Here is a 26,593-nt window from a genome sequence, read left to right on the forward strand (position 1 = left end):
CCAGGTTTGTGTGTCTGACTTTTTGGGACATAAAGGGATGATTCATCAGTGATGAATCATGGGAGATCTTTCTTGTTCATATAAAGCTGAATGAATACCCTTTGTTTTAAGAAGGGAAATTTATATTTGATATATAAAATCTTTTTTGCATACCATCATGGAAGATGTTGGCACTATATACATTTTAAACCATCATCATCATCATTAATAAGTATACAAAAATAAATACCCATAGACATAATCTTACACATCTTTAGTTTAACCTTTTTCCTTCGCAGAGTTATAATCTTAACACATCAGGTCCAATTAAGCAAGTTATCTTTCTCCATATATTCAACAGCACAATTGTGTAAATAGCTCTTCTAACTTGTATTTCACCCTTTGACCTTTCATTGAGACCTGTTGCTTTTCACTTTCATTTTGCTGACCTCCAGGTCATCTGTCTTGAGGAGCAGGAGAGAGGAGTCACCAGCTTGTAGATAAACCCTAGTACTAGTCTCATCTCTCTCTGATAATAAGGAGCAATACTAAGAAGCACTTATGATCTGTCTCTGCTTCTCTTCTGTTATTCCAAAAAGACTGGCTCCTCCAAATCCACATTCACCTTTCTGGAATTGATACTGGATACATTATCTCTTAAAAACACTTCACATCCTAACTTAATGGCAGTGATATCTCTTAATTTATACTGGGGAAAAAAACTCTCTAAGGTCAGTTTATTTGAGGACAATTTTGTCATTTCCAGCTACATTACTTTCTACAGTGTATGTGGGACACAGTAACTTCAATGCACTCATTCATGCTCAAATGCTGCTTTAGAACCATGCATTTTGTCAAGTAAAAATGTTAACAATAAAATATAACAGCAACCTCAAATGCAATAATGTTTAAATGCCATTCAGTTTTTTTTAGATAAAAATAATTTTCTTAAAAAAAACAAACAAACATCAAAAACACTTATCCCATCCTAAATATTTTAACCAATGCCCTTTTCAGTAATGCAGTTCGGAGCAGCTGAAAATAGGCTAGCAAGTGCGTGATCTAAGCCAACTAGTCAATATGGTAAACAAAGCACGCTTGTCCCAATTTGAGAGACACGTTGCTCTCCTCAATCTCTTTCCCTCCCAACAAGATGTGGGGGTAATAGAATGCGGGGCTTGTCGTGCTCTCTGGTTATCTCCTCACCCAGGTCAAAAGGTTCCTTTTTAGACCTCTTTATTAGTGATGGATTGAATAGCAAACAAAACACCACACTTAGTAAAAAAAAAAAAATATATATATATATATATATATATATATATAATAATAATAAACATGTAAACTCTTAGGGCCCATTTCCACTGGCGCGGAAACCCAGCCCGACCCGCAGAGTTTCCCCGCAGGTAAATCGTGCGGGGAAACGCTGCCATAGGGATGAATAGCGCCGCTGGCCAAATCGCTTGCACTAGTGATTCGGCTGGCTTTTCCATCCGAAGTTGTGCTGGAGGCTGCGAATCCCATAGCCCTGCATGGCACGGCTGATGGGATTCGTCTGCGTACCCGCAGACCCGGAAGTGCCGTCGCACGTCTCGCTGACGCGTGCGGCTCAAGTAGAAACAGGCCCTTAGTATTATTGAAATCCATTGTGACTATCTACTTCTTCTTTCTTTCATTTGTGTCCATCTGTTTTGCATCTGTATCTTTTTTTCTTGATTGAAGAAAGAAAGATACATATTTAAAGCTGCCAAAAGGTTCCCCAGAGTTGGCATAGTTGAACTTCATGCAAGGAATTTGCATAGGTCCACATGGATATTTGCCCCCCTACTCCCCTTGCAAGGTTACATTATGAACATTGAAAGTCATGTGGGCTATTTTACTGAGTTGAAGAAGGGATGACATATACACTGGATCTTTTTCCTGCTGTTCATATAGGCTAACATAAAAGATAAGAGTAATCTTTCAACCAATAAGCACTCTTCAGACTCTATTCCTGTAGACTGACACAATGGAGATGATGCATGAAAATGCACTGCTATAGCAGCGCAAGCTCCATAATAGCACCGCAAGCTAAATCCAAGGCTGCACACTACACGCGGTCTTACTTAATTACGTGGGCTGCTTGCATAGCAACGTACGTTCCTTTAAATACCGGGCGCTGCTGTGAAGTATTGAGACCGCGATACTTCACTAGAGCTGCCGCTACTATGTTAATTGACAAAGTTACTATGTTAATCACATAGTAGCGGCCGCAGTGAAGGATCACGGTATATAGAAACGCACGTTGCTATGGAAGCAGCACATGTAACTAGGGAAGGCATGCTAAGTTGCAAGACCACGCTTTGCGTGCAGCCTTTGATTTAGCTTGCGGTGCTGTCATGAAACTCGCAGTGCTATAGCAGCGCAGCTTCATGAATCAGCCCCAATGTTAGAACACACAGCTTATATACATTGTGTGTGTGTGTGGGGGGGGGGGGGGGGGGGGTTAAGGCTGGGCATCAGTAGAGGGAGGGTTGATTGGTGCAAAACCATTTTCCAGCTTAACTGAGTGCTCCTTTTTCCAAGACGCAATAAATGGTATTCTCCTGATTCAATCATTTTTTTCCCAAAGTCTGATTATTAACATATTGGGGATATACAGTTGCATGCATATACACACAGATTTTAAAAAAACAACTGTGCTTGCCAGGAATCACACTGCATGGTGGCAGCATGTTTTAATAATAATAACGTGGTTGTGAATGGCAGTGATATGTGCAAGCAAGCATAACCACTTTCTTGCTAGGCATGTTTTCTTATAAGTTGTCCAGTGAACATACAGTATATGCTGGACTCTGCTGTACATACATGTTTACGTTATAATGGTGAGAAAAGAAGAATGGAATTGTGGTCCAGACAGTAATTAAAATTTATTATGCTTAACAATTTTATGCAGTTTAGAAAGCAATTTACATAAAGTAGCCATGATTTGTAATGTTACCAAAATATTATGTGCCCCCAAACATTATTATTTAGTATTTACATAGCCCTGACATCTTCTGCAGCACTGTACAGCATATATTGTCTTGTCACTTAACTGTCCCTCAGAGGGACTCACAATCTAATTCATACCATAGTCATATGTCTGTTTGTATAATATAGTGTATGTATCGTAGTCTAGGGCCAATTTAGGGGGAAGCCAATTAACTTATATGTATGTTTTTGGGATGTGGGAGGAAACCAGAGTGCCTGGAGGAATTCCACGCAGACACAGGGAGAACATACAAACTCTGTGTATTGATTTGCTGGGAGTCGAACAGGGAACCCAGCGCTGCAAGGAAAGATTGCTAACCACTACTACACCATGGTGCCCTAGTGTGGCCATTGTGGAATAAATATGGCTTCCATTTTAAAATATATTACCAAGAAAAAGCAGAAAGAAAGTGATTAATCAATCAATGCTTACAATGTGACACAAAGGGGGTTACCCAAAAGTTTCTATTGTGGCAAGTATATTTTTTATTCTTAAAGTGACACTGGAGCCTAAAAAACCTTCTAATATAATGAATTGAATGTGTAGTACGGATAATTAATAGAACATTAGTAGCAAAGAAAAGAGACTCATATTTTTTCAGTTATATAGCTTTATTTTTAGAACATTGCATCATTCTCTAGTACTTGCAGTTTACAAATTACACTATAGGCCTCAATTCACTAAGCTTAACTCCTGTCTTTAATAACTCTTCTGAGCTGTTTTACAGTTATCACCATGGTGAGATAATTGTGATAACTGTAAAACAGCTCAGAAGAGTTATTCAAGACAGGAGTTAAGCTTAGTGAATTGAGGCCATAAGTATTTTAAAGTATGAAACAGAGCAAAGCTAATGACCCTTTGAACTTTCCTACAGTAAAACCTTAAAACAAACAAGAAACAGTGAGAGACAGGTGGAGATAAGTGCTTTAGAAAACAGCACTGTCTTTGACCCAAGTTGGGTCGGAGAGCTCAGAGAAGATCTTTTACGCTGATAACAACAGAAGTTTCTTAAAGGACTTACGAGGCCAAAATGTCTAAAAAAAACTCCAAGTACCTGCAAGATGTTTAAATGCACGAAGGACGCCGTCCGCGCCCTCCGTGCAGTTCCACCACGCGTGGATCGGAGGGGTTGGCCCTAGAGCTGCGCAGCCGCACTCGCGGCAATGCGGACTGCGCAGCCGCGGCCAGCTCCGGCGGCCATATAAGAAGCGGCATGAGAGCCCGACCCGGCCTGTGGGGTCGCGATCGGCACGGGAGGCGATTTCAGGAAGGGGACCCGGCGGAACTGCACGGAGGGCGCGGACGGCGTCCTCCGTGCATGTAAACATCTTGCAGGTACTTGGATTTTTTTTTAGACATTTTGGCCTCGTAAGTCCTTTAAGGGCCTGTTTCCATTATATGCAGATTGCATGCAGAATGGATGCAGAAAAACTGACTCCAATGAATGCCTATAGTCCTGTTTCCACTAAACATGATTTTTCTGATGCAGATTTGCCCATAGGCATTTACCCATAGGAGTCAGTTTTTCTGCATCCATTCTGCGTGTAGTGGAATCAGACCCTAACTCTTCCTGTACTGGAAACAATATGAAACTCATATCTGTGCTACTAATTTTCTATTTCTTGGCTGTACTACACATACAAATCATTATCTCATAACTTAATTTTCACTTCAGATTAAGTTACAGTGTAAACTGCTGGCATTGGATAATTGCCTATTAATGTATTTATTTGTATATATTTAATACTGCACAAAACCAAGGTAAAATAGTATAGTAAACTGTATAAACTTGTTTTTCACAAACCTTGGTTTTATTGTATAACCTATAGCCTGGTTTACCACAAAGCTAAAGGATCTTTATGTGATTTTTACTTGTAATGCCAATAAGGGCAAACTCTGCAGGTCAGATGTCAGTTGTGTTAATCAGTGTCATCCAGGGGTTAGAGAGTCCCTTTGCTGAGAGTCTCCTCTGCTCTGCGACTTGATATGAACGTTATTACATAAGATGGGTTTCTAAGCTGCCTTTGGAGACTATGAGAGAAGTGGTGTCCCATGCTGCAATAAAATTAATTTTGTGACTAATATATACACTCTGTCTATCTGCACAGTTATGTGCCGACTGATCAAAGGGACCTTGGCTTTGGGGCTATCGCATTCAGACCCTTAATGCTTGAATGTCAAAACAAGATTCCTGGGAGATGCTTTGAGGTGGGCGCCTCAAGGGAGCGTGAGCCCCCCTTTCTGCTGCATAATATATACAGAACGTGGCTATTATAGCTCGCCTCTAATTCCTCTTAGACATTAATATAAACACAAGAAACATGAGCAATATACAGATTATTCTTGGAAATAGAAATGTTTCAGGTCCATAGTTTCTCACAAAATCCGGCCTGGTGTAATTGGCCCTTTTTAATAGAGTATATAATCTGCATGGTGGAACACTAAAGGTGCCCATACACTCGTCAGATTGGCAGCAGACAGATAAGAAATGCATCTGATGATCTATCTGATGCGTTTTTAGAACATTTTTTACCAGGATAGAATTCCAATAGATTTCAGTTTGAAATCTGTTGAAATTCGATCTGATGGCATTTTTTTGCCATCAGATTTCCATTAAGGCCAATGCAAACTGATAAGCAATCTCATCAGATCGACCTAAATTTTCCACCCTGCTAGTTCGATGGAAATCCATCGAAATCGATCGAAATCGGCCGTCGATCGGTCGATTGGCCAACCGATTTGCGATCGATCGATCGATCGATCGATCGCGATCGATCGATCGGCCAGAAAATCGGCTGAGTGTATGGGCTGCTTAAGTTAAACACCTTATCTAGATGAACCTAAAGTGGCTGTTCAATGATGGCGGTTCATGCAATAATAGCAGTTTTCTTACTTATTTTCAGACAGTACAAGATACAAAGGTGTAAGATAGTTTGCTTCTTGTTTATGGATGTGCTGATTATTGTCACGTACAGAATAGCAGAGGCGTATGATGGTACATAGGCTAAAATGATATATACCTGTAGCAATGTAGACAACTATATGCTGCAAAGAAAGAGAGGATGGAAACATCATTGCTTGATTTTTTTTCCCCCTAAAGTTTTATTTTAACCTCCAGTTTTTGAGTCATCGTGGTTAAACAGTCTCCTGGGAGGCATAACATTGTTGGAGGATGTTAAAGAGATACCGTGACCAATAATTGAACTTTATCCCAATCAGTAGCTGATACCCCCTTTGCCATGAGAAATATTTTCCTTTTCTCAAACGGATCATCAGGGGGCTCTGTATGGCTTATATTGTGTTGAAAACCCTCCCACAGTGTGATGTCAGGACCATGGTGCTGACATCACACTGTGGGAGTCTTTTTGCATTGTTGGAAATAACAGCTGTTTCCAACTGCCATAAAAGCAAGCAGCAGCTACTTCCACTGACATCACCTGCCAGCAGTAAAAATGTCACCATATGATAAATGTCAGAATGTAGATCAGGGAGAGGAAAGATTTTACAATGGGCAAACACTGACTAAATCATTTATACATAATTATTGTAAAAAAAATAGGCACTTTTGTTCATAACGTTATTTTCACATAACTTTTTTTTACCTTTTTCCTAACAAAGCTTCCAGTTTTGCTCCTCTGGTGAGAATTACATTGTGTTCTCTGTGTTTCCCCTGTTGTCATGTAATTTTTCCAACAAGGGTTCATTTGCACTATGGTGTAGATAGGCAAAACTTACTTTTGTGAATGATCTCTCCTTATTTCTAAAAGACCTTTCATGCATTACCACATCATTCATATAGCGATTAGAAGTATTTAATCAGCAAAACAATTTCACTCAGTTTCTTTTAATACTGTCAACAGACAGCAAGTGAAAGCAAACCGTGCTTATCTCATCATCTTCCAGAACCTCCAAACTGATACACAGTGAAAACACATCCCGCTGCCACCAGTTCATAATTGCCACACCTTGTATGTTTGTAGTAATTTTCAAAAACAGATTCATACTAAAACAAAGTCCAGAAAAATGCCATTTTAATTTAAATCTTCCCGATGAGTGCACAGGTATAGGAGGAAAAAAAAAAGTATGACCCCTTTCTGCACAATCTAAAATGAAAACAATGTTTTTTTCTGGAGTTATCTGACTAGATAGAAGTTACTTTCTGCGGGAATCGGTCTTTGTCCTGTCAAAACTTCTCCTATCCTACCACCACCCGCATTTTGAATGAGGAAGGATCTGGGTGGGGGGCAGCAACAAGGCTTTTAGTGAGTGTGTGTACATTTTTGTAAATATTTTATTACGTCTTTTCATGGGACAACACAATATAACACTTTGATACAATATAAAGTAGTCAGTGTAAAGCTTTTATAGCTGCTGTCCCATCAAAATAATGCAACACAGCCATTAATGTGTAATGGTGGCCACTAATGATCCAATCTTTTTCATCCAATCTTACCAAATATACTGTATATAGTACAAGAAACTGAGTGAATATATTGAATGGATACTTTAGGCAGTACCTTATATTACATAGAAATTGTAAGATTGGATGGAACAGATTGGATCATTAGTGGCCACCTTAAAGCACTAGCAACAAAAGTGGAGAAAGTCATATTGTGTCCAAAGAGTCAATATTTTGTGCATGGGGATTTCCAGACCTTCACAGGCTGTCACTGGAATCATCTTCCACTCCTTCATGACGAAGCTGGAGGATGTTACAGACCTTGCACTCCTCCACCTTCCGTTTGAGATTTCTCAATAGGGTTAAAGTGAACCTCCGGACTAAAAATCTACTCAGCAGCACTGAAAAAGCTTGGTGTTTCTTTAACGGTTTCACAGCATCAGAACTTTGTTTTTCTTACCAAAGCATCATTTTTAGCTGCATTTTTACCTAAGCTCCACCCATCCAAGAAAAAAAGCCCGGGCTTTTTTCCCCTGATGCTGTGCAGAGCATGATGGGATTTCCTATGTTGTTGTTCACGTTGCCTAGCAACTGGGAGAGGTGCTCAGGACACAGGACAGTTGGAACTGTGTCTCATGCTCCCTGTCACCTCCTTTCAACCAAAAAGATGGCTGCCATCATGAAATCAAACATTTGCCTGTTCGTGTGGGTAAGAGATTATATTACCTATCTATTTTAATTAACATAACTCATGTAACTTAATGACAGTATGTTTGTTTAGTTTGGGCAGTGTTATCTCTATTTTTTGTGTTGAGTATGTTTGTGTAGGCTGGAGTTCCTCTTTAAGGTCTGCAGATCTGCTTGGCTAGTCCATGTTGTCATCAAAGTTTTCATCTTCAGTCTGTTGAAATGAATGGAAAACAAATATGCAACATACGGTGCATCGACCTATCAAACTGATTAGGAGCACATATCTTTACACAGTACTTAGCAACAACAGCAGGTGGATTTATTTGAAGGACCAAATTAATGGTTTCAATTGGTGGCGAGTAGGGGGTGGGTCAGTGTTAGGCGTAGGTAGGGGAGAGTTATTCTGATAGATAGGTTATGATAGGCAAGAGTAAAATATCAGTAACATTATCAATATGCTACTACATTCAGTGCACAAAACAAAATTGTGTCTTTACCATGTTCCAAAATTTGTAAGTGCTATTTTTTACATGTACATGGTAGGGCAGTGTTAGATGTAGGTAGAGGAGGGGTTAGTGCTAGGCGGAAGTAGGGGAGAGTTAGCGTGAGATATAGGATAAGGAAGGCCATAGCTGAATATCGGTACAGTTACTGAAATTGTAACTATCGGCAATAATTTATTGTTTTCACGCACCGCCATAATTACCCAAGCACCCTTTTTACATGTACGCAGAGAGTAAGGCTGTATCTAGTTATAAGGATTTGATTTTTCAAGGCAAAGATAATGCTGCTTTAGGGATTTTAACAAGGCAACAATGTTTTAAAATGTAACTTAGGATATAGCTCTTATTCAGCGTGTACTGAAATAGTTCTTTAATCCCTTTAATATGTTATACATGACAAATAAATACAGCTACTGCCTGTTAACTTGTGCTTATTTACCTTCTAGTGTCTGGAAGCTGGGAGTGTGTGGCCCCATCTGCCTTCCCCACTTGGCTGGATCAATATCAGTGATCTGTAGATTGGTGCTGTTTGACCATCAGAGCGTCCTCATGTGACCAGCTGAGTGGGTATTGAACTTGATAAGCCTTTGGGATAGGGGTAAGTGAAGAGAAATGACTACATACTGAATTCATTTCAGAAACACATCGACTTGAACACCAAAACTGCATGGAATCAATCATCTAACATCAGAACTATTACCTGCAAGTTAGATGACCTGTTTTATGATTAAAGCAGCAAACAGTTCATGTAAGTTGCAGGGGTCAGCTGCAAATGTAAACTTTTTCTGTCTGATGCCAGAGTCTTAACACACCTACAGAGAGGATGGGGACAGGTATAGGCACATTGCGTCTGATTTATGAATGGTGCATGAAGCAATGTTTGTTGGTGATGATCCACGATCCGGCTTCAAAACCCGTTGATGGTTTAGCTAAAGCTCTGGGACTTGCACGTGACTCCTTGTGAATTCATAGTGAGACTCTCCCCACTAACCTTTCTGCTGTAGGCGAGGGCTGCCCACCAACAAATAGCTCTCAGTGCTTTGAAATAAATATGTATTAGTGGTGCACCAATAAATATGATATACATACTTATTTCCTCTTCCTATGTTAAATAAAACAAATTAACCAGCATGACGTTTACTACTGAGCTATGCTAGTAGCCCTTGCATAAAGCATGTCATTACCAACTAGTGACAAACGATGGCTCAACACTAGTCTCCATCTCACCATACATACTTATACGGAGTGGAGAAGTACATTGCTGGTGGGTGAACGAGCTGTTTGGACATCCTGTGGCATACTAGGGTGCTCAGAAGTCATGGGAGGTGGGTTTATGGTGCTATTCACTTGCCCCCATACTGGAGCAATCAGGTAAGCACCCCACTCTTTTCAGCAGAGCCACCACTGCCACTGCAATCACTGGGCAGAATGGATTGTGGTAACATCGCATCTGTCCATAACAGACACAAGGTGAGTTTAGCTGATCATTGATTTTATTTGTTTGTCTTAGTAAACCAGGCCCATTGTTATTTCTCTTAAAGAATTAACCTACTTATCTAAACAAAGTCATAGACGAATGGGGGTTGATTTTCCATTTAAAATCAGGGTCCCTAAGGCTTAGCATAGCCCCTCTTTCCTTATATGTATGTCTAAAGGTAGGCACTAATTATAGAATTTGCCTAACAATCGATTACGAAAGATTCTCCTTATGAACGATTGTAAATGATCGTTTGGGACCACTAATGGACAAAAATCTCTAAACCAATCCGATCAGATTCACAGGATCAAACCAAAATTCTGATCAATTTCATTAATCTGATCGGATTGGTTAGGAGAATTTTGTCCATTAGTGGTCCCAAACGACCATTTACAATCGTTCATAAGAGAAATCATTCATAATCAATCGTTCAGCAAATTATATCATTAGTGGCCACCTTTAGCAGCCGTTGTGGTCTGGTTGAAAGCTGTAGCTCTTCTGTCCCTTGTGCCAGTTACCCCATTTATTGGATGGTGTATGTAGTGCAGGTTATTGCTCCTGGGCAATGTCAGACTGATTGATGTGTATGCGTGTGCTCCCTAGACTGGTGGAACCTGACAGTGCCTCAGCGGGAAGCCCGTTTGCTGGTGTATGGGTCCAGTACAGAATGCTATTGCATGCAATCTATTTTGAAAGCTAATTGTTCCCTTTCTTCAACTGCATAATCTTGCAGCCAAGTTGTTTTTAATGCTTCTTGTGTTCAGAAGGTTGATTGTTTGTATGTAAATTGACCACTCCCCTCAGCCCCTGCTTTTCCAATGTTTGAAGAGGCAGTAAGGCTTCTTCTGTGCAGCTGTAGCGCCGCCCTAGTGTTGGGGCTGCTCGTTGGATGTTCCCTGTATTCTGTACATATACTGCACCTCACTGCAAACATTAAAGGACAGGAAACAAAATGATACCTTTGTATTAACTAAGTGCTCTTTTTCCTTTATGTTGCTTAGTTGTCTACCCTACAGTAAATTATTTGTGACTTAGGTGCTGTTTAAAACAAACTTGATGAAAACAGAAGCTAAACAGAACCCAATATTGTCATCTTTGTAAAATACATTTGAAAATGTTAAAAAGCTCTAGAGTTGTAAGGTTAAGGGCCCGTTCACACTTAAAATCCCCAAACAGTTGCGCAAGTGATTTCACCGCTATTAGCATGGTAAAATCACTGTACACTTCTGCGATTCAGAGCGATCGTGATCAGCACTTTAATAAGCACTGTACCGCGATCGCTCCAAAATTGCGGTAAAATGCTGCAGGCAGCACGAGTCAATCTGCTTCCTTAGGTCAGTAAATAGTGTCCTAGGGCAAGTATCCTATGGCTTGGAGCACCTGTTGGCTCTTTTTACCCTAAACTATGTGTCATCCTGAGGTAAATTCCTCTTAATGTGAACCTCCGGACTAAAAATCTACTCAGCAGAACTGAAAAGGCTTGGTGTTTCTTTAACAGTTTCACAGCATCAGAACTTTGTTTTTCTTACCAAAGCATCATTTTTAGCTGCATTTTTAGCTAAGCTCCACACATCAAAGAAAAAAAGCCCAAGCTTTTTTTCCCTGATGCTGTGCAGAGCATGATGGGATTTCCTATGTTGTTGTTCACGTTGCCTAGCAACTGGGAGAGGTGCTCAGGACACAGGACAGTTGGAACTGTGTCTCATGCTCCCTGTCACCTCCTTTCAACCAAAAAGATGGCTGCCCTCATGAAATCAAACATTTGCCTGTTCTTTTAAAACAGTGTGGGTAAGAGATTATATTACCTATCTATTTTAATTAACATAACTAATGTAACTTAATGACAGTATGTTTGTTTAGGCTGGAGTTCCTCTTTAACTCTTACACTCTTTTTAAGTGTTTTATACTTTTTGGGGTGCCTACCTCCCTTGCTACATATTATGTAATATCTTTTAGTGATTAGCACTGAATACACTTGTTTCACTCTTAAGAACACAGATTTATTCCTAAATAAAGCTAGTTAGGTTTGCTGAAATGTTGTCCAAGCCTTTAATCTTATATTTATTTTATGGATAGGAAAAGCTTACTGTTTAGAACTGCAGGTGATAGAATAGTTGGTTTTACAGTAATGGATGTACAGACTCATCAACCATTATTTGCTTTGTCGCCCTTCTTTTCATAGCTAGCTGTATTTGTCTCTCAAATACCCTTTACTGCATTAGCAGTGTGTCACTTCTTTGCTACTGACAGTCCAGGTACTCGCCCTCCCTAACTCCTATTCTCCCTCAGGGGCACATGCCAGGCGCTGTGTGTTGTGACAAGGGACAGGCAGATCTGTGGGCAACAGTCTGTCAGACACCATGTTCACATCACTCTTCATAGGATGTAACGTGAGGCTCTTAGTCCAGACACAGCTAGAGGTCAATGGGTCTTTCTTCATTTTCTACCTTCTACCTGATCAATAAGCCATTAATACTACAGGTCTAAGAGGTAGCATTGGCTTCACAACTTCATACTAATCTACTGGGAGAAAAAGAAAGGCAATTTTGCAGCTTTTTTTTTAATGATCCAGCATAACAATCTCTCCAGAGAACCTTATTTGCCCATGTAGCAGAAGTGTTATAGGACAGGGTTGATGTGCATCGGGAACATGTTATGATAAATTGTATTGACAGCTATAGAGTGCAATGAATGACTGACCATTATCTATTAAATAGCATAGTTTATTAACTCAGATGCATACTATACAACTTCTATTTGCTTACCAAGGGACAATTTTCCAGCATTAATATCATTAAACAGTTTTTAGACATTAAAGGCTGCATATTCAATACATTTGCTATGAATACCAATCATTTCTGTATTCATCATGATCAGTGCAATCTGCTCGATTACAATGAGCATAATACTGGACATATACATTCACCTAAAGGATTATTAGGAACACCTGTTCAATTTCCCATTAATGCAGTTATCAATCAATTAATCACATGGCAGTTGATTCAATGCATTTAGGGGTGTGGTCCTGGTCAAGACAATCTCCTGAACTCCAAACTGATTGTCAGAATGGGAAAAAAAGGTAATTTAAGCAATTTTGAGTGTGGCATGGTTGTTGGTGCCAGACATACAGTAGATGCGAGAATCCCTAGGCCAAAAGAGAGCAGACTCCAAATAATACTTCAGCTGGAATTTTTTATTAACTCAAGTATAAGTCTACCCAGCAAAGTTAATGGCTGCACTTGGGGCCGAAGAGGAGTTAATGATTGCACTGCATAAAAAATTGCAGCCATGAACCCCTCCTGTTCCTTAACCTCCCTGGCGGTAAGCCCGAGCTGAGCTCGGGCTATGCCGCGCAGGGGGAGATCTCAGCCCCTGGTGGGGCGATTTTCATTTTGTAAATTGCTGTGCGCGCAGCCAGCACTTTGCTAGCCGCGCGCACAGCTTGATCGCCGCCGCTCTGCGGCGATCGGCCGCACGCAGCGGCTGAAGAGGGCCCCCCCCCCCGCCAGAGCCCTGCGCTGCCCGGATCAATGAGTTCCGGGCAGCGCTATGGGCTGGATCGTGTGTCCCTGACGTCAGGACGTCGGCTGACGTCCATGACGTCATCCCGATCGTCGCCATGGCGACAGGAGAAGCCAAACAGGGGAACGCGTTGTATACGCGTTCCCCTGTTTGCTATTGTTGCCGGCGGCGATCGGACTAGAGGGCCACATGCGCCCTCTAGTGGTGTTTCATGTAGCTACCACTCTGGTAGCTTTACATGAAACTTTAAAAAAAAAATAAAAAAAAATTGGAATTCTGCAATTTTTGCAGAAAAAATTAACCGCCAAGGAGGTTAAGATTGCAGCCAATACCTCATGCAGGCCCCCAAGTGCTGCAATTATTCACTCCCTTTTATGCAGCCCAGTATTTCCCTGCTGCCCCTTTCCTTGGTAATTGTTGTGGCCAGGACTATCAGACCTGTGTTTTCTTGGCATTTCCTTTCCTCAAACTATCACTTACCACAGGTGATTTGCTGCAAATGGAAATGTCACTATTAGTACACACATTACTCAGTGTGCTCAGTGTTGCCTGTGACTCGTGTATAAGTCGACCCCTATACTTTTATGAAGTGAATCGGACCTAAATTTCTAGACTTATACTCGAGTATATATAGCGTATACTCGAATACAAGTCGACCTCGTGTATGACTCCAGTATTCAACCCTCTTCAGCTGGATTTTTTTTTCCAACTTTGATTTTTATTAAGGTAAACATTTGCAGAGAGAATACAATAGCAATTAGCCATACACATTTTTATCTAATGTGGATGTAAATAGAGGAACAGGTACAAGAGTCAATGTCCTATTGAGCCTATTTACATATATCGAGGTGGGCAGTAGATGGTACAGTATGGCTGCAAAATGAAGTTAGAATACAATAATCTATGTAAACATAAAACAAACAAAGTAAAGGTAAAGTGTCCATATCGACACATAGCGTTAGATTCAAGACAATGGTGGTAGTCAAAGTGTGTGCCACATAACTGCCTGACGGGCCGGTCTGAGTTTTTCCCAATCTGCTCAGTTACTGGGATTTTCACGCACAACCATTTCTAGGATTTACAAAGAATGTTGTGAAAAGGGAAAAACATCCAGTATGCGGCAGTCCTGTGGGCGAAAATGCCTTGTCGAAGCTGATAGAATTTTAAGCTATAAAACAAACCAGAAATAATGACCCTTTGAATTTTCCTGCAGTAAAAACTTATCTCAAGCTGTCTCACCATTTCTTGGCTGTTTAAGTGCTTCAGAAAATAGGACTGTATTCGACCCAGTTGGTTGAAGAGCTCAGAGAAGCTCTTTTTCATTGGACTTTTTCTAACACTTCCTGTACTGATAAGCAATATGAAACTTTTTTTCTTTGCTACTAATGCTCAATTTCTTAGCTGTGCTACACATAGAATTCATTATTTCATAAGTTTATTTTAGCTTCAGTTTTGCTTTAAATAATAGATTGTACAGTATATTATTGTATACTTATATAAAAGTGGGTGGATGCTACTTTTCTGCTTTAGAAGTAGTAAGTAATACTAATACTAATAGGCTAATACTAATAAGCTCATAAGTAATACTCCTTGACTGCCAACTTGTGTTTATTATTATTTTTTCTATTTGTTACACTGCTAGCAATAGTTGCAGCTAAATCAGGCCTCACATGTCTCACAATCAGGCTTATGTTTATTGACTCCTTAACAGTCACCCAGTGAGTTCTAAAGCTAAGTCAATGAAAGTCTATGGAGACTTTCATAATGCAATGTACAGCGATTGAAGTAGGTAAATTGCTGCACACTTGCTGCATAGTCATCCGTGTGCTACTGCATGATCCGTGCCTACTGCATGATTTATGCAAGAATGCAAGTCTAAGGTGCCACAGTAAGTATAAATAACGGAGCGTGGTAAACAACGAAGCATGGTGTGATGCGCCATCAGTAATCTCAGTGACATACTTCCTGTCCAGCAGGCGGTCGTCACTGAACGAGGGCGGGCCTATGCATATGACCCTGTTGGTGCACTCTGCCACAACGTAATTTAACCTTTTAACGACCGCTCCACGCCAATTGGCATGGATGAGGCGGCAGCCCCAGGACAACTCAACACCAATTAGCATGAAGTCCCGGGGTGGGGTTTTGCAGGAGATTACGCACACCGATGCACGCGCATCTCCGCTCCGTCATCAGTCTCCCAGCGGCGATCCACGCTAGGAGACTGTTAGACGGCGAAACCACCATCTATTTACACTTTACAGCGCTGCGATCTACGGCATCGCTGTACTGGGGACAGGCTGATGTCTATGACAGCCGATTGCTGTGATTGGCTGGCAGGGGGAGGGAGGGCGGGAATAAGAAAAAAAAATTGAAATATTTATTAAAAAAATATATATATACATACATGCAGGGAGGGATCAAAGCCCACCAACGGGAAGGGGGGTGATCACTTGTGTGCTGAGTTGTACGGCCCTGCAGCGAGGCCTTAAAGCTGCAGTGGCCTAATTAGTAAAAAAATAGCCTGGTCACTGGGGGGGGGGGGGGGGGAGAAGGCTGGCAGTTAAAATACTAATTTGGCGGTGCAGTGATCCCATGGCAGGCTGCCATGCCATGGGATCACCACACCGCACAGCTGTAAAAGCAGCCTCAATTATGCATTGCAACTGCCATACACACTAGATTTTTGACAGAGGCCCCAATTTGCCACCTTGGCCAGGAACCACCTAGCATGCATATGAAGCCTTACACTGTATAGCAGGGGTCGGGAACCTATGGCTCGCGAGCCATATATGGCTCATTTCATGCCTGCATATGGCTCTCTGGCTCGCTAAAAGGCGTGTGACAGAGCGGCCAGAGAGCCTGTGTTTACTTTTGAAATTTGCGCCGCCGCCCCCTCCTCCATGCCGGGTCTTTATATTTACGTGTGCCTCCTTCATCGGCACCGCCTCCCACGTCAGAATTCCGCCTTTTCTGTCCGTCTGCTCGATCCCCTCAGAGATGGATGCGCTGATGCTGGCGCTGCCTATAGAAGTGATGTCACACGCTACGTGTGACATGTAGACGTCGGCGCAGCCAGCGGGAACAAAGGCAGCTTGGCGGGGAGGAGGAGCCGACCCGAGGACTTGTGACCCAGAGGCAGCCGCACCCATAGCTACGCAGCCAGCCACCACTGCCTCCGGAGCGTGTACTAAGCCGCCAGCAGCAGCAGCAGCAGCGAGTGAGAGCCTGCCGGACTGCCGCCGTCGTGGTCACTCCAGGTCCAGGAGGTCACTCCAGTCCACTCTCCTCTGGTCAGTTCATTTGTGGGGAAATCTTCTGCCATTTAGATTGCATTTGTGAAGAAATCTGCCAATGAGATTGCATTTGTGGGGAAAACTGCCAATGAGATTGCATTTGTGGGGAAATCTGCCAATGAGATTGTATTTGTGGGTAAAATCTGCCAATGAGATTGCATTTGTGGGGACATCTGCCAATTGATTGCATTTGTGGGGAAATCTGCCAATGAGATTGCATTTGTGGGGAAATCTGCCAATGAGATTGCATTTGTGGGGACATCTGCCAATGAGATTGCATTTGTGGGGACATCTGCCAATGAGATTGCAATTGTGGGGACATCTGCCAATGAGATTGCATTTGTGGGGACATCTGCCAATGAGATTGCATTTGTGGGGACATCTGCCAATGAGATTGCATTTGTGGGGACATCTGTCAATGAGATTACATTTGTGGGGACATCTGCCAATGAGATTGCATTTGTGGGGAAATCTGCCAATGAGATTGCATTTGTGGGGACATCTGCCAATGAGATTGCATTTGTGGGGACATCTGCCAATGAGATTGCATTTGTGGGGACATCTGCCAATGAGATTGCATTTGTGGGGAAATCTGCCAATGAGATTGCATTTGTGGGGACATCTGCCAATGAGATTGCATTTGTGGGGACATCTGCCAAGGAGATTGCATTTGTGGGGAAATCTGCCAATGATATTAAAAAGCAATGAAAAAACAAAAAGCAAAAAACAATGTTATTAAAAAGAATGCAGACACTTATTGTACTTTAAAAGTGTTTTGTTTTGCATAAAATGTACACATTACCTTGTATTTAGTTTTAAACATATTGTATGGCTCTCACAGAATTTCATTTTAAAATATGTCGTGTTTATGGCTCTCTCGGCCAAAAAGGTTCCGTACCCCTGCTGTATAAAGATGTTCCCACTCAGCAGTTTACTCCTTGAACACACACGGAGAAGCTGTTATCAGGTGTTTTAAGGGAAACACTGACTGTGTTATTGACTGACCTGTAGAGCTGAATCAGATTTACATGCTTGCAAATGAATGCTTGCTGTCAGCTGACAACTCACAAAATAACACCTCATTGTTTAATATTGTAGACCGGCATAATTTCTTAACATGTAGCTACAGCAGGGAAGACTTGATGATTTGTTTATTTTTCTTTTAATAAGTAAAACAATTCCAACATATTTATATAAAAATGTTATTATAAAAACAGATCTAATTTTATGCATGTCAATTTTTGAATGCATTTATAGTTATTCAGTTATTTCTGTTCACTCCAAATAAATTGCCAGCACTGTCTTAGAAGTCTATGACTAGATGCAATATTTATAGCCATGATAAGTGGCAATTAGCTTTAATTACTGTTCATCGCCACTAATAGTAGCTATTATCATTGACACCTATGGTGGCGCCTATAGCGGACACAAGGCCTTAAAACACCTCCCCAAGCCTAAGCAGGACACCTCCTGTCGTTGCCTAACCTAGTTTGCATAGTGTGGTGCCAGCAATTTAATCATGCCCAAATTACTAATAGTCGCTAACCGTGGGTCTTAACATTGCCGCCTATGACAGCCCTGAAAAAAATGGCAAATAGGATTAGGGGGTGAGGTCTTTAGGGTTAGGTGCCGGCAGGAGTGCTCCTTAGTAGGTTTCAGGATAGGCACCACCAGGGGGGTTTTAGGGTTAGGCAGTGCCAGTCAGGATTGGTTGGTGTTAGGCATCAAGATGGAGGACTAGTGTTAGGGTAACGTTATATCATAGTAAAATAATGGTAAAGATTACCGATATTTTACTATCAAAATTAACTAGTAGAATATCTGTAATTTTGCCAATATTCTACTAGCTGTTGTCTCCAGGGTCCTTTTTACCACAGGTTCTTTTTAAATGTATGCGGGGTGTGTGTATGGTGGTGGTGGGTAGATCCTTGTTCCAGTTGGCTATTGCTGCCTGTACCTTTGTTGATAAAAAATATGCTCATTTCCTGTTGCCCAATAAGAGAACAGAATAAATTAAACCTTTACAGTGGTCAAGTACTCTTCCTAATTCTTTAAAACAATAAATTACTGTAATTAATAAGTAAAATATACATACATTACTTCATTGCTTTGTAAATATGTAGTCCAGTAAGTGAATTTCTTCCTAACACAGACACTGACAGCGCTAAAATAAACAAAATGGGTTTTCTACTGTAAAGTTAAAAGAAAGGTTTTGGGTGGAGGAGGACTTTAATACACAGTAAAGCCTCATGTTAGAACACTTCTGTAGAATACTGAATTAAATGATAACAGCCAAGTCAAATTTGTATTTTTTAAGCATTTTTTGTGACTCAGACTCTGGGTATATCCATCACAGTCTAATATACCGGTACTTTGTTATCTGGAATTTCTGGATAAAATATTAAACGATATGAGGAGGACTTGCATCCTGTGCACACTCCTTGGAAAAGAAAAAAAAACACCCACTCCCCCATCTGTCCACTTAGGTAATGCACATGTTTATAAAAATTCTTCCTGTCACTAAGAAAAATTGACATCCCCCCATCCACTGAATTTCACCCTCCTTCTCCTTCCTCTAATGCTTTGGTTACGTTTTTTGTTCGTTGTCGTCTTCCTCCTTCAAATGTTGGCGCTGCCCGCAATGTGCATGACAATTTATCAGGATTCCATACTGCAGCCACACACCCATATGGAACTAGTTCTGCTAGGATAAGGGGAGGGGACCACTAGGTAACCAGACAGCCTAAAGAAAAAGCTGCAGACCTTTGCATCAGAGGGATCTGCTCAACATCAGATAGATCTCAGCTCAGCAAATGGCTGCACTACTGTCTGTTAAGGTTTTATTCGTTTTGTGTATGTGTTCAGTTTTTAACCTCAGCTGAACCATAGAAAGATGTGCATGTCTCAGACAATAAAATGTCCCATTAATATGTATAGAAATGCAAAACTGTCTCCAGTGCCTGTTATAAATCTGAGGCCAGAGCTAATACACCAAAAGATGTTAGCATCTGTCTGGCAGCTATATTCTTTACTGTACTGTAGTTAAAGCAACTATCGTAACAGCATATAGGTAACATATGTTTTGTTTAATTTGCCTTACAGCTACAGATCTTTAATTGCTTCCAAGTTAGCGTTTGCTCAGTAAATATTCATAAATATTACTGTCAGGATGTACATTCTATGCTGTCAGTATGTACATTCTATGCTGTCAGTATGTACATTCTAAGTACTGATATAGACATACTTTCTGAAAAAAACATCATTGTCAGTACTGGTGTCTAACTGACTGAATGATTTATTGCTATATTGAAGTCCTAAGTTTAGAGGAATGCAGAAAACCGGAAAGCATAATTAAGTCAGAAAATGTAAACAGGATTTTTTTTTTTTAAATTGAGTCTCAGAAGTTTGAGATCCTTACCTGGGTCACATTGGAACAATGTGGGGATGATGAAAAATTACAGAATAAGCTGTTGTGTAACTACAGTCATGTTAATGGACATACAGTGTGTGTGGTTTTTTTTTAAAGACTACTGATGCGAAAAACTGCAAAATTTAAAATACATTACTGTTCTCCTCTGTTGCTGTCACTTACAGTAGGTAGTAGAAATCATTACCGACAGGTTTTGAACTAGTCTATCTGTTCATGGGTGATTCTCAGCAAAGCTCTTATTTTTTATGAAGACTTTCTCTGAAAAGGTGTTTATAAAATGAGGTTGGGCAGCCTCCCTGTTCACTGCACACTTATTTGGCAGTTAGATGGAGCAACTGACATTCACTATATGCTTTTGAAACTAAACAGAACCCGGAGAATGCCCCATGAGGAGATGAGGAGATGGGCTAGTCCGAAACCTCAAAGAAAAGTATGGATCTGCACACGGACGTATGCAGGAACAGTGTAATACTTTATTGTACGTGTATGTCTGTCCTAGCCTTGACAAAGGGGACCCCAAGGGCCCCAAAAGATCGTCTGTGTACGGTCAGAATATTGCACGTGTTGTGATGGGACAATAAAGTATAACACTGAGTATTACAAATCTCACTAAACATGCCTAGAATGGCTCTGCAATCTGCTTCAAAAACCTCTAGCATTTTGCGGATCTGCTAGAGGTTTTTGGTGTGCACTTGGCCTTAATCTTCCAAAACCTGTCGTTTCTGTCAGATTTCTACTAACTGTAAGCGACAGCAACATAGGAGAAAAGTAATTGATGGCTCATTTTTTCTCTGGAAGAAACAACTTCTTATTAGTATGTGTTTACATGTTTTTAAAACTTTTATGATTTTCACGATAGTGGTCCTAATTCCAGACTAACTTTTATATAATATTTCCAAAGTTTAAGTACAGTTTTTATGCACATAACAGAAAATTAAAGCTCTAAATCAAGAGGCATCAAACTATTATGGCCGCACGCAAATGTGAAATAGTTTTCCAACTTACTGCTATTTATCAACTGTGTTATCCCATATTATCACAGTGCCTTCCTTTTACTGCATCTATAGGGCAAGGTGTGCTCTAGACTAGAGGGGTTGTTCAATTAAACATGAGTCAAAGAAAAAATAGCATAAGTCGGAGCGGATGCCACCCCCATTGCTGTTCCTTGTATTTCTGATTGTAAACACCAGTAAAAATTATATATATATATATATATATATATATATATATATATATATATATATATATATATATATATATATATATATATATATATATATATATACAAACATGGAGCGAAAAACTAGGCTTTAAAAGGATGAAATATTTTTCTGATAAAAATAACTTATTTTCTGATTGGGCCCAGAGATATCCCTCTTGCCATTCATATGGTCTAAAAAATAAAAAAACATGCATAGAATGGCTTAGATAAGCCCTCTTTTCCTGTATAAGGGGATGATGGACCAATCCGCATACTCCGTGCTACTACGTGGACTCGCTTCTTTTCTCTGATTTGCACTCGCTTTAACTACTGATACAATATATATATGGAGCAAAGCATAAATGTTAAGATTCCATTAGCAAATACGATCCTTGTCTATAAAAGGGTGCTTGCATAATGAAATAATTTATTGAATAGGACAAACTACAAAGGGCCATGTTCTATACTATAGCTAAAGACCAGAATAACCTAATCTGCAGGTAGCTGCACCATGTGTGCATGGGAACAATTTTGCATTCATTAAAGTTTAAATCACTTGATTGAATGATTGATTGATATCTATAAATACCTTGTATATATCCTTTCTGCAGGATGAATTGTATAGTAAATTGACACTTTCTCACCAGAAAGGATCCTTTGCTATCCTTTTATGTGCTAGTCTACAGAGCATGTTTGAGCAGAAACATGTGCGCTCAGCATAACCAACCACAATGTTTTGAAGTGTAGGGAGGGAGAGGGTAGGAGGAGCAGGAAGCTTCTTGCTCTGAGTTAATACAAAGCAGTTAGCTGAAAACATGTTCAAGTGATCATTTTGGAAATGCAAATACCAGTGTCTTTACAAACATTTAGGTGATCCTTGCTTACACAGTTCACATTCGCTTGTTCACTGCTCATCCAAGTTTCGGGAGACTACAGGGGGAAAAAAGCCAGGGAACTTGAGGTGTCCTAAAGACAGTTCAGATGTAAGTGCTGTATCCCACTAGAGGTTCACATTTAAAATGTTGGTACACTTTAGGTGTGCTTTAGGACTCATCTAAAGGCAACACTGAAAAACTGAAAGCAAAGCTAGTGCTGCAAGTAAAGCACTGTCATGCTTGTTATAGGTCACAGAACAAGTATTTTCTGGATTGTAGTAGAGAGTGGCCTGCTTTTCTCCCATCCACTTGCTCTACAAGTCTGAGCCCTGACTGCAGGTCTCCTTATAAAGCCAGTCAGTCGTACCTCTCCAAAAAAAACGAATATTAGGTGGCATATATATATATTTATATACACACACCCATCTGGCATTAGTGGACGGGAGATCACACCAGCTAACAATGGGAAGAGAGTAATGACCAGAACAATGTAGTGTGAGATGGCTGGCAGAGAGAAGAGCAGGCTGCACACAATTGGTCCTGGTTTATGATAAATGGATTAAATCTGCAATTGTTGCTTTTATGAACTTAAGTGTATTCATGGCACTTTTACCAGTGGTAGATAGATATAAACTGACAATTATGGGCAGCAAATATTTTTCCCAAAATAGTCTACCTAAAATGCACTCACATTTTACTTTAATACAATATTTAGTGTGCTAAAGTCTGTTTTTCTGTTAGGATATTTTAGTTTAGGCCCCGTGCACATCACAAACGCGGACGGGCACGCACGCGGAACGCAACGCCTACGAACGCACGCCATCCGCGTTTGTGTGCGTTGCGTGGCTGATCCCATCACTGAAAAGTGAATGGGACAGCCACGCGTTTTTACAAAAAATGCGTGCAGCATGCGTTCCCGGACCGCACAGGTCCGGAACGCATGCAGTGTGAACATCAGACATTGCACTCTATGCAATGTCTGATGTCGTGCGTGTCGGCCACCTGCACGCGTTTCCAAAACGCGACTGGAAACGCGTGCAGTGTGAACGGGGCCTTAGTGTGGCTGCTGCACTATTCTTGAATTCAATGGCCCGGAGGGGCGCATGCGCAGTGCACTAGTGGACAGATGTCTGGCTAGTGAGCTCCGCTCTCACTACAGATGAAAAGGCTGTATTTAGGCCATTCCCGTTCCCCTTTCGGGACCCATTCACCTCTCGGATCTCTGAGTCAACTAAGAAGAGGAACAGGGGCTCAAAGCGCAACGAGAAACAGATGGGAGCCACCTTACCACAGATCCTTGCTCGGCAGATCAGTGCTGTGGCGGCCATGTGGCTCTCCGTCTGGGACTGCAACTCACTCCTCCAGGGCTGTGGAGTCGGAGTTGGAGTCGGAGCAATTTTGGGTACCCAGAGTCGGAATTAGAGTCGGTGATTTCATAAGCTGAGGAGTCGGGAGTCGGATTATTTTTGTACAAAATCCACAGCCCTGGCAAGTATTAGACTAAGGAGTCGGAGTCGAGGAGTCTGAGCTATTTTGGGTACCCGGAATCGGAGTTGGAGTCAGAGTCAGTGGTTTCATAAACTGAGGAGTCGGAGTTGGAGTCGGAATATTTTTGTCTGAATATTTTTTGTACCGACTCCACAGCCCTGCACTCCTCACCCCAATCCCAAGTAAGTAAGACCCCTGACCCAGCACAGACCACATTGGATCTACAATCCTGGTTTCAAAACCAGGCAATGTTTAGACGGGAGCTAAACGGCGCTGTTAGCACCATCATTTCTCAGCTGCAGGAGATTGGGACACGTGTAGACGATATAGAGCACAGATGTGACAGCATAACTGATGCCTTGGCTGGTGATAAGCAGCAGCTAGATACACATGAGGAACGACTGAATGCTATAGACGAAAGATTAGAAGATTTTGAGAACATTGCCAGAAGGTCTAACCTTAGGAATCGGGGACTTTAGGATCAACCACATGCACAGGGCACTAGCTAGACCACGGGGCCCTGACTCACCACCACGCAATGTTGTTATGAAGTTGTCATTATGAAGTTACACTATGGTGACCTTAGAGATCAGCTCCTGGCTGCAGCAAGAGGCCTTACATCTCTCACTGGTCTCCCAACATCAGTACAGCGATATGCGGACTTGGCCCCTGACACTCTCCAGAAAAGAAGACCTTTTCGACCTATTACCTTGGCCTTGATCAAGGAAAAAATAAGATACAAGTGGGGCTTTCAGTTGATATTCATGCTCAACAGCCGTCAGTTTGCAACTAAGACAGTCCAGGAAACCAAGGAGATTTTGGAGGCAAACAACATCAAACTTGAATTCAATGGCCCATATACAATTAACCTTTAATTTCTCCTGAGTTTTCTCCTAGGTGATATGTTCACACCTTGTCAATAAAGTACCTTTTAAAACCCCAGCAAGCAAGAAAATACTCAAAATAACGTTGATAGTCCTTTTTTAATCAACTGGTACTTTTTCAGTTGCAAAGTGCTGAAAAATTGTTTTAAAAGCAAGTTGAAAAATGATCTCTTAGGGGAAAACTCAGGAGAAAACGTTAATTGCATATTATCATTTTTGGGTCGTTGCCACTTACTGATAAACTGTTTCAGACCTTGTCACTGAAATAAAGCTTGATACTCCTTTTCCTAGCTGTTTGCAAATAACCTTGTTTGCATTCCCATAACTAAGGAAAAGGGTAGATAGCTAAATACTTTAAATGACACCCAAGGAGAAAATAAACTAATGAAATAAACAATTGTGTCTATCCTCTTTCTCATAAAAATGACTTTTTAAGATATTCCACAGTTTTATTTTATATTTAAATCTACTTTTTAAGTTTTTACTGTTGTATTGTTTTTGCTCAATGACATAGTCATTGAAGTATACCAGATCTAAAATCTATGAACTATTGACCCTTTTTATCTCTTTCCTGCTCTCAGAAGCCATTTTCTGCTAGGAAAGTGTTTTATAATTGTAATTTCTTATCAGTGAGGGTCACACTGTAGTCTGACCCAGTCCTGACAGGAACTGCCACTTACATACCTGATGTTTAATTATTTCAGGCAGAGAAAGAAAAAAAGGAACACAGCCTAGTTATTTGTGAGCTAGGCACTGTACATACCCATGTCTATCTCATCATGTCACCTCGGGTATCCTTTAACACCTTTAATCTGGGTAAATGCAGAGTGCTTTGTTTTCAAAACGAGCATCAAAACTAGAGTTATGTTTGATTCAAAAACCTGCATTTACCTCAGTATGCATGAGAAAACATTATTATGTTCACTGGCCATATAAATGGTTCCTTTGAGATGTATTCACTTTTAAATAATGCATTTAAATTGTCTATGATGAAAGGTAGTGAGCTTTAATACTAGAAGCATGTAGTCTTTGTAGTACGGTTGGAGCATTTGTCTCTGCTGTCTTTGAGAATTGAGATCCGAGAATCACCAACTTGTTCTTGGACATGGCTTTGGGGTCCAGAACCAACAACCAACTGTATCATACATTTTGGTTTATATATTTAGCTGATGTCATCTGCTAATGTGTTTATCTAGTAAATCTGAGATGATAGAAATATGGGAGCTCTAAATGCTGATTTTCTTGGAAGCTGCCATTACCCTGGCTGTGATGCCCACATAGTGCCTCAGTATTTGGGGTGCAAATCAGGATTTACCTCTGTAAAGTTGCTATCACTATTGATAATTAGTAATGGTCTTGTCTAGGAGAACTCATGGAGAAGCATGTGATTTATTTGATCAGCTGATCCCTGATCACATCCTAGTCATTCAGTATAGTCAGCTGACCTCATCCTTTAGGCACATAAATTAATTATCTCATGAGAGGCTCTATCTGCTTAATTAAATCCAGGTGGTAATCTGGCATAGTGGTTAGCACTCTCGCCTTACAGCACTGGATCCCCAGTTCAAATCCTAGCCAGGGCACAATCTGCTTGGAGTTTGTATGTTGTCTGCGTGGGTTCCCTCTGGGCACTCCAGTTTCCTCCCACATCCCAAAAACATATTGATCCGCTAACAGGCTTCCCCCTAAATTGGGTCTAGACTATGATACATACACTATACAAGATACATACATGGACATATGGCCAAGTGATAAGACAATAAACTCTGTACAGCACTGCAGAAGATGTCGGCACTTAAATATATAAATACTAAACAATAATTATAGAGGACCACTGGGTTT

The 26,593-nt window shown here is 40.8% G+C and overlaps 1 long non-coding RNA gene across 9 annotated transcripts in view; it reads left to right on the forward strand.

Annotated features, from left to right (window-relative positions):
• Positions 1 to 26,593, forward strand: part of LOC137521055 (uncharacterized) — a 523,185-nt gene that overhangs the window by 66,474 nt on the left and 430,118 nt on the right. For all 9 annotated transcript variants that reach the window (XR_011022005.1, XR_011022012.1, XR_011022007.1 and 6 more), the window contains one exon: positions 9,028 to 9,179. This is a non-coding gene — a long non-coding RNA (uncharacterized lncRNA). The remainder of the gene's footprint in view (positions 1 to 9,027; positions 9,180 to 26,593) is intronic.

The sequence above is a fragment of the Hyperolius riggenbachi genome, chromosome 1 (assembly GCF_040937935.1).
Source record: "Hyperolius riggenbachi isolate aHypRig1 chromosome 1, aHypRig1.pri, whole genome shotgun sequence".
In the NCBI taxonomy this organism is placed as follows: Eukaryota; Metazoa; Chordata; class Amphibia; order Anura; family Hyperoliidae; genus Hyperolius; species Hyperolius riggenbachi.